This window comes from Rhipicephalus microplus, chromosome 6, assembly GCF_043290135.1.
Source record: "Rhipicephalus microplus isolate Deutch F79 chromosome 6, USDA_Rmic, whole genome shotgun sequence".
NCBI classification, from domain to species: Eukaryota; Metazoa; Arthropoda; class Arachnida; order Ixodida; family Ixodidae; genus Rhipicephalus; species Rhipicephalus microplus.
In genome coordinates, this window is record NC_134705.1 from 52,280,296 (window position 1) to 52,293,909 (window position 13,614).

Consider the following 13,614-nt stretch of genomic DNA (forward strand, 5'->3'; position numbering starts at 1 on the left):
TAATAACATAATAGTAGTGTTTCCATGTAAATTTAGAGGATTAAGTTTGGTAGAAAATTATTCGGAAAGAAATAAATCTTTGGAAAGTGTTGCTTTGAATGTTGCATTTGATGAAAACGTGCCTACAGCCCACAGTAATGTTTACTTCTGACCAATAAGTTGGGAGTCTGGTCGAGAGCACTACATAGAAGTCTTAACGAAAAGTTGTGCAAAATATAGCATATGGTTAAATTTATCTTTTTGTTTTACAAGAAATAAGAAAAAATGGGTCAATATACTGCTGCATGCATCACCTCTAAGTGAGCAGTCATACATCTGCCTTGACTGCTCTCATGACGTCACCCTAAAGAAAGAGAATAGTTAGACCACAGCGAGTACCAAACAATAATTTCTTGCAACATCAGCAAAGGTAATTAGTCATATCTTCACGTACCATTATGCTGATACATTCTTCGATTGGGTAAGCTGCCACTCTCTTTGCCAGATATTTTCAGCTCTCAAGTTGGAACAGTTGTAGGCACTATTTTCATGGTGGCTACTGTTGGCATAACTTCGTAACATTCAATAATGTTTCTTAGGGACACGTCACACATCAACAGTCCAAGGAGCAAATATGCACACCAATTTGTATGACACGTGCAAACACAGTCTTTACTATAACTTAGCTCAGCTCAGTATGGCCTATATTTTAGGGAGTTTTTGCAAGCTTCGGTGTGACTTGACCCTGCCTCACTATATTTTCTGTTTTGAAGAGCTATTGGCACACCGAAATGAAACTTTTTTTACAACTCAAGTCAGCCTCTTGCAAGGCATCAAGCTGAGAATTCAGTTTAGTAGCAGGGCAGGATGAGTGCTTTGGCTGTGGCATACCTCATGTCATGGCATATATCTTAATTGTTGGCATTTGTGCGTCAAGTCCAAAATTGCGTTGTGTTTGCCCTGTTGCAGCTCTGCTATCACACCACATGTGGATATGGAAGTCGAGGCAGCAGCAGACTCAAATTACCATTAAAGTTGAATATTCATTTCCCTCGTGTTGAATCTATAAACTTCAGAAAGTTTTTACGGTGACAAAAATATGTAGCAGGTTGTAACATTAAGTGCATTGCTGTCTGTGATTTGTGTTTTCATTTTCATTGATCCTGTTAAAGCCCCAAAAAAGTATGACTGTTTTCTGTTTTTTTTTAATTTTAGCTGCCTTGCACTGTGGCAGAAGGTGCCTCTTCCTGGATGATGTTGCAGTGCATTAGCTTGGTATTTTCATATTTATATCGTTTTCAAAACTTTCTTCAATCGGGAAAAATTAGCGTGCTGTTGGTATGTTGCTTAAAAAGGTTCAGTTATGTGTTTATTATACACTACATGACGCTTCCTCATTGATTGATATTTATTAGGGTGTGAACTTCTAGAGCAGGGATGTCAAACAAAGGACCCTTGAGCCAAACCTAGCTTTCTCTTGCCGTCCGTAGGCTGAACATGGTTATGTTGGTCCCACATTTCAAAAACTTTTAAAGGTATGTTCATGAGCTATACAGGCATGATTGGGCTAAAGCGTTGTTTCCGTTAAGCACCACATTACGTTACCTTGTGTTGAAGCATCACTGTGAAAGAAAATCAGCATTTCAGAATCCGCGCCCAGATTTTCCTTATTTCGGAGATTGGTATCGACATGTTGTTGGGCGAAATCCTTGCCCCGCCACGGTGGTCTAGTGGTTAAGGTACTCGGCTGCTGACCCGCAGGTCGCGGGTTCGAATTCCGGCTGCGGCGGCTGCATTTCCGATGGAGGTGGAATTGTTGTAGACACGTGTGCTCAGATTTGGGTGCACGTTAAAGAGCCCCAGGTGGTCGAAATTTCCGTAGCCCTCCACTACGGCGTCTCTCATAATCATAGCGTGGTTTTGGGACGTTAAACCCGACAAATCAATCAATGGATGAAATCCTGGCCCCGAATATTTTTCAGAAATCACCCATATATTTGAGATATGGAAAAAATTTTCTTTTCAGTGGTAGTGTTTGCTAACAATGTGTTTGAACTAACCCTCTTCCCTACTCACCACACTTACATCCTTCCCTGCCCCGTCCCGTGCGGTATTAAACTCTGCCAGTGCATCCTAGCTGCTGCCCGAGAAGAGTTTGAGACCCCTGTTCTACAGTGACAAAGTTTATTATAATTACCAAAATAACCTAATTGGTTCAAACGCTACTGGAAAGAAATATTAGGTTTGACTTATGTAATGCTGTTGCTGTTTTTCACAATCGTTGTGGTCATCAGCTGGGAAGTCAGATGTCGTATGACAAAAACAGCTTTGTTGCTTTGCTAGTTCAGCAGAGTATCGTTGTAGTGATGTGTCTTGGAGCCGCGCCGCGGTGGTCTAGTGGTTCAGGTACTCAGCTGCTGACCTGCAGGTCGTGGGAGGGAATCATGGCTGCATTTTTGATGGAGGCAGAAATGATGTAGGTGTGTGTGCTAAAATTTGGGTGCATGTTAAAGAACTCGAAATTGGTAGAAATTGGTCGAAATTTTCGGAGGCCTCCACTACAAGCATCTCTCATAAACACATGGTTGTTTTGGGACATTACACCCCACATTTAATGAATCAATGTGCCTTGAAACTCTTGATGACTAATTTCTGAGCATAGTGTTAATTTAGGCTAGTTTGCATTTCACGTCATGAACTATTTAGTGCAAAGTTTAAGCTAGTGCAAATTTAAACACAAAGAGCCTTTGTATAGCTTGTTTTCTTTGGTGAAATTTCTGCACCAGAAATGTTCATATACTGATTTCTTTCTGTGAAGTCTAACCTTTTCCTTTTTCTCCTTCTACATTGTTCTAAGCTAAAACATCTTGCAAGAGCAAGTGATTGCTGTTCAGTACACAGTATCTGTGTCTTTTCATTTGGTTTTGTGTATTTTTTTAGACAAGTGTTCACATTGGCATATATTGTTTATGTCTGATGGGCATGCAAGTAGTTAGCGATTGGCTCCTAATTGCTTTCCCTTCATGATGCAGGCCCTCACTCTACTTTTCTCCTGCTGCCAGCTGCGTGATTACTCACACGGGTTAGGTTATTCCAGTCTGCGCAATCATGAACCCACAATAGCTGATGGCTGACGTCGACAGGATACGATTCTAGAATGCACCGAATCACCTGGCAAGATTTTATGTGAACCTTTCTGCGACTTTTCATATAATGTTTCATTGACTTCACTCATTGAAGTTAAGGCCAGTAATGCTCATTTGATATCTATTTGGAAAAGTGATTCCATCTTTAACGACCCTCACAAACAAATAGACATTCTGCTTCACTTTATCAAGTACTTAACTAGTCTGTCCTCTAGTCATAATGAAATATACATGATAAGATCACCTCTTAATGTTTTAAACCTCTGGCAGCATAAAGTGTACCTGATTGGAAAATGCTTGTATTTTGACATTAGTACACTGTTGGCCTTTATTAAAAAAAACCTTGAGTGAGTGGTTTGAGCTCCTCAGTAGCTCTGTACAACTCAATCAAGAGACAGCTAAAGAAAGCACGTCCACCTTAAGCAGCATTACCAGTTTAGACTGGAACAGTAGTGTTATCTAGCAACACTTGTCCAATGGGCATGACTTGCTCTTTTATTTCCCAGTAGAAGATTCGAAAACCACAGTCGCTTTTTTCATTTGTCAGTTTATAGCACTGTAAATACCCACCGCAGAGCGCAGTTCGTGCCACATGCACGCCTGTTTTCTTTCACAGTGTACACACTTTTATTCCTGTGTTTGCAAAATCATTACATGCGGTGATAACTCGATCAGCGTCAGTCATTTACAAGTACAACACACTTTTTGTTTATACTAGTACAACATGTTGTTTATATGATGCGTTGCATCATAAAAACAAAATAATGGGGTAGTAGCTCTTCGGCATCGTCACATCCTCTTTTTTAATATTTCCCAGCATTTGTTTTTTGAGAATTTTAGGCTTGGATTTTACGACCAACAACATCGGGTGTTTTTCTTTTGTAATAATAATTCCCAGTAGTTGTTTTTTGTACATTTTAAGACTAGGATTGTATGAAGAACAATTTTGGGTGTTTCGACTGTTTTAAAGACACAGTGTACAAAGTGTAGAAAGAAACTACACAGCTTACATTGTTTAAAAAACATTGGAGCTATTTGCCTTGTTTATAGTATAAGTTATTTATTTTTTACCATATTTTCAAACCACTACCAATTGTAATGTCTTTCATCCTGTAACTATGTGATCTAAATAAAAAGTAGCTGATTTTTATCGGCAAGCGTCTCACTACTTCTTCACCTTTACATTCAGACACGTTATCTGCTGCTGTGGCTGCAGAACATGTTCTCATGATTACTTTAATATTACCTGCATGTAAAAAATTTTGCCCACAACACATCATGTAGTAATATTGCTTACATAGAGCAAAACTGCAGGTTTTGTACTTTGATAAATAGGTGCAGGTTGTCCTACACCTACAGTTTTAACTTTAAAAACAAAGTGCTGCGGAGCCTTACTGGCATCTGCAGCGGTGCCGACTCTCCACAGAAACCACACCACTGTGGTCTAACATTTCTGTAGCTTGGCTGTTCTAAGTAGGTTCTTCTTACGCATGTATAAGTGTGTCTAATTAAGAAACACATCTAGAACACAATGCTGTTGTTCCTAGGAAGTATATATTTGTGAGGTGTTTCACCACCTTGACAGTCAGTTTTTTTTGCCAGGACGAGAGCGGCGCCGTGGCTTTCATAACAGGAGATATAGTGTGCCTGGTCATTGCAACATAGACACGCTAATTCAGCCTGCAGCTCTGCAAATAAAAGTACTACATACAAACACATGTTCACTTAGTGTTGGTATGGTTTATTCAGAGTAACGCTATATATTGTGATGCTTCAACGAAAGTTCAAGATGCATATCTCGTACAGTGCAAGCTTTTGACCAAAAAACAGCTTTATGTACTTTTTCCCACCGTGTTACAGCTTTTGTTTTCGGGCCAGGAACTACATATGGCAGTTTCCTCAACAGGTCCATATGTCTTGTAATAATAATGCACATATAGTAGAATTCCTGCTCACGCGGCGTGAAAGTCAACATGTCGCACAGCAATGTTGATGCCACAAAGCTGGCATGTGGCGAAAACATTACCTTAAAGTTGAAAATGTGATTTCAAACGTTGCCGTATCATCCTGAACGTTACAAGCAACGTTATCATCTGATCAAAAAAGAGGACGTTAAGCGCTTTTAGGCAACGTTGATGACTGACATCTGGACACTTTAATTCAAAGTTGAGATAACATTCTGTACTTGGGCAGCAATGTTGGCTTCACGATGCTGGATGTGGCGAAAACATTACCTTAATGTTGAAAATGTGATTCCAAACGTTGCCATATCATACTGAACGTTACAAGCATTGTTATCATGTGATCGAATAAGAGGACGTTAGGCGCATTTAGGCAACGTTGCTGACTGACGTCTGGGCGTTTTCATTCAACGTCGGGATAACATTCTGTGTTACTTGGGTTAGAGTGCCTCGAGCGTACAGCGGAGGCGAGCGAGCGCATCAAGTCACGTCACACGTGAGACATGAGCGCCATGCGGCAGTTTTCTTGTAAAACGAAGCGCATGGCTCGGAGACGGGTTTGCGCACCCGTCTCAGAGGTGATAAGCTGTATTACACAACGCGACGGGTAGGTACCACGACTGTGTCGTCTTAGCAAAGCGTTGGAAAAACGTGCCCTTTCGTGCAAGCGTTGCCTGGTCAGCGCAACGTGATGAACGCTACGGACCTTATAATTACTTATGTATGTCTTTTGTTGTAAGCGACAGACATACAGATTATTGACCTGTTGTTACGGTGCCTCAGATATGCGTAATAATTGATTCTAATTGACAATCGCACAAGTGTGAAATCTTGAGCAACAATGGTGGGCGCTGTGGATGGGGTCAGCCGTTTTAAGAACCCGGTGCCGTGGAGAGTGGACGAACAGACAAATGAACAGACAGACAGACAGACAGACAGACAGACAGACAGACAGACAGACAGACAGACAGACAGACAGACAGACAGACAGACAGACAGACAGACAGACAGACAGACAGGCAGGCAGGCAGGCAAGGCAAGGCAAGGCAAGGCAAGGCAAGGCAAGGCAGGCAGGCAGGCAGGCAGGCAGGCAGGCCAAATTTTTTGCATTAAATGTCCCCAAGACTATTGTCTTTAAAAGCTACATGCCACAGCTTGACTGGTCTCTTCACCCAGTGAAAAAAAATCCAAGTCACAAAAAACAAGGTATTACATGCACAGAAAAGCGGCCATACAAAAAGAACGTGCATGTGGCCCATGACAGCAGTTAATAAAATAGGAACTCTGAAATACGTACAAGACGATTCATTATAAAGCAATCTATAAACGAACGAAACAAAGTATAACCCTAACAGAATCGACCCAACATTCATAGGAAACACAATCAGCACATCTAATTTAATATATCAGTTGCAGACAATATACGCAGATTAGCAATACCTAATTTCCAATTGTTCGTCACACTTGCAAGATGGTAGTGTCGCATTTCCAATCCTTTATTATTGCGAGGACGTGGTACATGCAAGTTTCGGTATACCGAGCCACTCGACTGGCATGATGAGGCCTACGTAAAAGCTTACTTTCTGAGTGTAATTCTGATTTAAAAGTTGACAGAAGCTGGTATTTGTGGTAACTATCCAATATTATTATTGTGTACTTTGCAAATATAAGAGCAGTGTGTGCGTTATAGAATACAACTTCAATACATGACAAAGCATTTTTGTAATACGACCAAGTAATTTATAGGTGCTTTAGAGCCTGTAGACCACACAAGATGACAGTAATGTAAATGGGATAAAAATAGCAATGTATAATAACTGTTTTTTTTTCATCACAGGTATTCTGACATTGACCTAAAACTTTACAAATTCTGTAACTAATGTGCTCCCATGCCATGTGTTCGTGAAAATGGACGCCGAGAATATTATTGTTTAGAAAAGATTAATTTAGACGGTATTAGGTATTAACTTGTGAAAAGTTTTGAATGATTTTGATTTCGCACTGAACCAGTACAGCCTTACTTTTAAAGCAAATAATATGTAGACAGTTTGCCACAGTCCAGGCATATATATTATTGAGCATTTCATTTGCAGAAACAAAGAGGTCATTAGCAGTTTCTTAAAAAAATATATACTTGTATCGTCTGCATAGATAACATATCCCACAGAGCGGTCAACACGTACAATATTGTGAAGTGAGAAGCCTCCTAAACTAAAGATCAAACAACCTTCTTGGAAACATCTGATTGCCAACAAACACACAAGTGAAAGTTCATTTTTTTATTGCTCCAGACGAACACGCGTGCAATCAGCGAACCCTCGATCATATCGGGGGGTGGTGCAGTCAAATCGGGGTTCAGTACAACAGTGTTCGGATTAGCACACAGGCCGTCGACTTTCTAAAAGCACACCCGCACTTAAGAAAATACACGAAAACATGACGAAAACACTAGTTTAATACAACATGTAAAGAGAAAACAGGGCGGGGCTATTCTATTAAAGTTTTGCAAGGTCGAATCCGCCGGATACCTACAACATCCTAATTCTTCCGGGACCATGTTTCTGCGTACCTACATCTTTTTTTTGCCTTTAGCGGTGACATAACTTCTTCGAAATTTCCAACAAGAAGGAGCAGCTGTAGTACAACGCGAACATAATCATGCACAATTACACCACAGTGGCAGGGACTGTACTACTAATTTCAACAGACGAGTGCCTGGTGTGAACCCGGATAATACGCTTTTCACCTGCACAAGCAGCAGTCGAGGTTGTTTAGCGCAGTTCGTCGTAGCGGTACTGCATTGTCCAGTTGCGCAAGCAGTAGGGCCGCCAAGCTTTTTAACTTCCTTAAGGGACGTCCCCGTAGCTACATGGGTGCGAATTCCTTTAAAGTAGTGGGTTGTTAGCCGGGTCCAGTCAAATTATTGCTTATTGCGGGCTTCGGGCAAATTTCAAATGACGTGAGCATGCCATGTTGGTGGCATTTTTAGACATCTCAGTCACATTTTTACCTCATCTTGGCCATAGACTAGTTCGCTGCAAGGTGAATTGTTAGGGTGCATTAGATAGTGAAAATATCAGCGTGTAATAGCATACTTAACACTAGGAAACTGTGCTAGACTTCTATTGAGCAAAAAATTCAAACACATTGTTTGGTAGCACTGCTCGGCTAGCGCTACCTCCACAGATTGCGCGCTGCTTATACCGTACATTCCCCAAGTAGCGCGACCTGCATCAAACCGCGACGAAATAAATACGTCATAGAAAATTTTTCGTTGGGTGAGTTGGGGGCACGTTTATAATCGATTTTTAGGAGCGAGAAAACAACATCACTAAAGAGGACGCGGGAAAGCTGTTAGTGGCGCACTGAACCACGTACTCTGTTTTGAATGCGTTATTCCCAGCCTTGAAAATATGTATCAGCGAGTAGACAAGCGGCGCTTCCACATTGGGCGTATAGTGAGCGCTCAGATTGCATAACGCTGGTCTCGCCAAGCCGAGGGCGAGGGAAAGACCGGAGAAAGGCGAGAGACATCCACGATACCTTAGACACGCTGAGGCACTATTTGCTCATTGCAGTGACACAATCCATCACAGTGATATTTTGACTAACCAGTCGCAATTTCCAATATAAGAGTTGCAAGCAAAAAGGTCTACGTTCATTCGAATGCAAAACTCATAGGACACACTAAAGGAAAGAAGGCTTGGCTACTGCAAATATTTTTTTTATAAAGCTCTAAATGAGTTCTCTATATAGCTGATTTTTACAACGTCGAAAAGGCCCTGAATTTTACTCGGGGGAAGCGCTTTATTGTTCGAAGTGAGATGGGGTCACCTTAGAACGCGTTGTCATAAAGTGAGAACCTTTCCACGATGAACAATGTACATTCTGAGCACTCTTAAAGAAGGCAATACTGCTTAGTAAGCTTAAAGTAGTAAATTGTTCTCTCAACAATAACTACCTGAATAGTAACTGCAGGTAGCGGACCGCACATATTTACTACCTCTGGTTGCTTCTAAGGTAATAAACGTCTGTGTTCTACCACCTGCAGTTACTACTCAGGTAGTGAATCCAGAAAAATATTTAAGTAGGTGTGATCAGGGTTTCAAATAGACAACTCATATTCAAGCTTCGTACAAAGAAAGACTACCATGCTAATTTGTTGACTCATGAGGGGCGCGGCGTTATGAGTAAAATTTTAAATGCGGAGCATTTCTTAGCGAAATTTGGCGACATTGAGCGTATCTATCTATCTATCTATCTATCTATCTATCTATCTATCTATCTATCTATCTATCTATCTATCTATCTATCTATCTATCTATCTATCTATCTATCTATCTATCTATCTATCTATCTATCTATCTATCTATCTATCTATCTATCTAGCCGCCTATGACTTTTAGCTCTCTTAGCCGTTACAATAATGGTATCGATACCAAACTTGGTATGGCATAACAGGACTGTATAATGAACATATATGACCATTCATAGCATGAAAAACAGGATATGTATGTCATGAATGTCATAAATTACAATTCAGGCTCCTGCTGCTCTTGCGGAGGTTCCGTTCACATGACATGTTGCAAAAGTGGTATGGTATGACACGATTGCATGGTGTACACAAGCGACAGATCCTAACATAAAAATCGTGGCACACGTGTCGTGTAACAACATGACTACATGCCACGCTCAAGATGCACTCGCGGCTGTTTCGCTAGCGTTACATATGCCAAACTTGATATTACGGTACGTGAAGGGATGACGAAGGTATGTGACTGTTGCAAACATGATAATCGTGGTATGCGTCTCATGTGAGAACATGACTACATGCCGCGGTCAAGGCACGAAAACATTTTCACGTGACGCAGTGCGCGTGCTCGCTGGCGTTCATTTCGTCGCCTCACGCCGGCGTTACCACGCCAGGCGCGTGTCCTGCCGTATACATGCAGGCACGTGACGCGCTGCATTGCTTTGACGCATGCGCATTTCAGCGCGTCCAACGTCCCTCCGTCACGAAAAGAGGGAGAGGCAGTGTTGTCCTGGTAATGCATCGGCGCGAAATGCAGCATGTCGCATCGCCGACGGACGCTGGTCGCGCCGGTCACGCCTGGCGTCAGACTATAGAGTGCTCGTGCTTGGCTAACGTAGCGTCGCTGTGCCCAGCGTGCGCGCGCGTCAACGCTACATTAGAGTACATTTTGGCCTTTCATGATGTGCTCACGGCCGTTTCGCTAGTTCCACAAATACTACTTTTGGTATCACGGTGCGTGAATATATTACGAAGGTAAACGACACATCCAAACATGATAATCATGACACAGAAGTCACATACAGCATCATTTACCTACACCTGGTTGCGTAGTGCTGATTTTAAAGTGACCTAACAACCTTCCTGATTCGTGCTTCGAATATAATCAATTCCAACTGTATGTGGCATCTGCAAATTTTTTTAACGTAGCCACGTTTGTCGATGCATCAGCTCTGAGTGGGTGATATGACCCGACTGCAAAAGAGTGTGACAAAATTTGACATATAATGTACGGACCACCCAGCGAGTCGGATGACCTATGTGTCTCGCGCTTCACAACATATTGCATGGGTGGCCTTGGTAAGGTATCATTTGCGTGTCCTTCCAGTATTGTCACCCATTTTGTAAGTCCTGGCACAAACTCCACAAAATGCTCTCATAATTCGCAGGGGTACGTACCTCCTGTTTTATGATCGCATTCCCCTTGATATAATAGGACCTAAAACAGCTTGAATTCTCAACAAAAGTGAAACTCTCCGAAGGACCCTCAAGCACCATCGCATCAGAGTCTACAAGAAAGTGTGCGATAAGTAGACTGGCCAACCCACTCTCATTTTTATTCACGTAAGGCTGAAAATGACGATTCCGTAAGTGTCAGAACGTCTATTCTTGTTTTTTTACTAATTTTCTACGTTAAATGGACGAACACTTTTCTAATTCAGAAAAAAAACGCCGTACAAAACAGGAGCGCAACGAATCTTCTTTTCGGAAAGCTGAGGGACAAGATAGCAGTAGAATGGCAAGGAGTAAGCTATAGCGTCTCTCCTAACGTTCGAGATCTTCAAAAACAATCATGTAAAGCTCACGTGCAGAGGAATTGACCATTGGTCATGTTGGGAATAGCAAAGCATCTTTGAGAAGGGCAGCGCATGGAATCAGTACACAATAACTCAACGCCACAAAACGCTTTTTCACAGCTAACTATATTGGCTAAACGCACACTATTTGGAGCATCATCAAGTGACGCATGCTCGTGCATCACTGGTTGCCAAAAAAGGTGCCTGCTGCTGTATAGAATATTAACGGCCAGAGAAACAGTGGTGACGTGCCAACTTCTTGCTATAAGGTGAAACGATTGAGGAAACGATTGATTTTTGGATCAATAAGTAATGAGCTAGTGTCACTGGTTCATGGTTTAAAAAGTGTGCGTTCTTTCCAATTAAGTTCATTGTGAAGGTCCAGTGTGCTGTGCTATACTATTTCTTCTTTTGAAATATGCATACTACTCAAGTGGTGAAAATGGAACGGCAAGCGTGCTGTTGGATGATGCTAACGTAATGCACAAAACAGTAATATTCTCCTTCTTTTCATTTTTTTGCCACGTAAGAAAGATCTCTATCTTCATACGGACGCTTCAGTCGTGAGGGGTGGGTCTGCAAGGTTGGTGATATTTTCCGCCAAATTCTTTATAGTGGAAGTAACGTACCTCACCAGACGGGAACGACGGCCACGGAAGTTGTTGGCCTTTGTAGCACGTTTAGCGTAATCGTTGGACAACTTACAAATAAATGCAGTGTGTTTAACGACAGCGCGGAAACTCTTCGTTGCTTGATTTTTTTGCCAAGACTCTTGATCTCCAGGTACTATGCAGCCCTAAATGTTAACATCTACCCAGTTACGTCTGCAAGCGAACATTCAGGATCCTGCTTTATTGGCGGGTAATCCGTTCAGAACAGTCGGCAATGAGTACGCTACGCTCCTGCTTCGTGTTCACATGAAAATTGGGCGTGATATATGAGGGGATTTCATTAGCAAATGCGAAAACGAATAAATTCTGGCAAATGAAGCAGTGATATCTTTAACGACCACGCCATATGTTTAGCACAAATGTTCTCACAAGTCGATACAGTTCTTTCATTCTCACTTCTACCCCCCTCCCAGAAAAATTGCACAATTATCGACTATAAAGAGGAGGTTGTTTTGAATGGTATCGTGTTCCTACCTATAAAGAGAATCTATTTCAGTTCCTCACTTTGTCAACGCGTTTTTACTGACAAGAAAAAGCATGGGTAAAGAAAAAGAACATATAAGAAAAATTTTACTTGTTTACAGAAAATATATTGTGCCCGTAGCAGTTAGTATCAGATATTTGCACTAAAATTAGCATGCCTACTTTCAGTTTCACGTTGGTATTGTTTATTTTCAATGATGGATTCACACAGAGTACTGCAAGTAAAGAACCATAGTTTCAGATATTGCGCCATATGCAATTTTAATGAGGATATACATATCGTAAAAAGAAGATATTCGCGCTTGTATTGGTCAGTGAAAAAAAGCAAAAAAAGAACTACGCAAAACGATTTGCTTACTGGTGTCAATTAGGGAGTTGATTTGATTTGTGGGGTTTAATGTCCCAAAACCACAATATGATTATGAGAGACGCCGTAGTGGAGGGCTCCGGAAGTTCGGACCACCTGGGGTTCTTTAACATGCGTCCAAATCTGAGCACACGGGTCTCAGCCCCCACAGCGGGGATTCGATCCCGCGACCTGCGGGTCAGCCGCTGAGTACCTTAGCCACTAGACCACCGCGGCGGGGCTCATTTACGGAGTTAAGTAGACCAATAGCGAGCTTTGGCAATAGAGCGCCAATGCTTAGCTAGAAACAATGACTGAATGAATTATCATGTTGCAATGACCTACGAGGCGTTTATATTCTAAATCATCTTCCTTTTATCGGTATAGCCCATAGAACTGCAATATTGCGAATATACTCTAAATAAAGAAAGAAACACTGCCTTTGTCCAAGTTAGAAGAAATCAAATGCAGGAAATAAATGCGGTCGCCAAAGTCGCGAGCTTCGGAAGGAGAAATCGGTTTGGCGTTAGTACAAACGAAGCATTCTGCAAATGGAAAACAAAAAGGTTATGCCTACATAGTTAAACTCAGACGATAAGAAAGTAATCTTCCCACAGAACGCGCAGTCTCTTGAAATGGTGGCTTAATTTCTTGTGTGGTTAGCACTTTTTTTTATTTATTATTTTTTGTGGGACTTCTCCTTTCAGCGGGTTAACTTCCGTGAGAAGTTTTCAGCTGCAGCTTCGCTAAATTCCTCTTTGGAGGCTGTAGAGCAGCACACATGTCTACCGACTCTTCCAAATATAGCGCGCGCTACTCGGCCGAGCAGCAAGAGAGCGCTGAGTGCCTCGAAATTGCTCGGTCTCCCAAGCGGACACCGATTCTCTTTCCAGCATTTGCCGAAATTGTTCACAAGAATG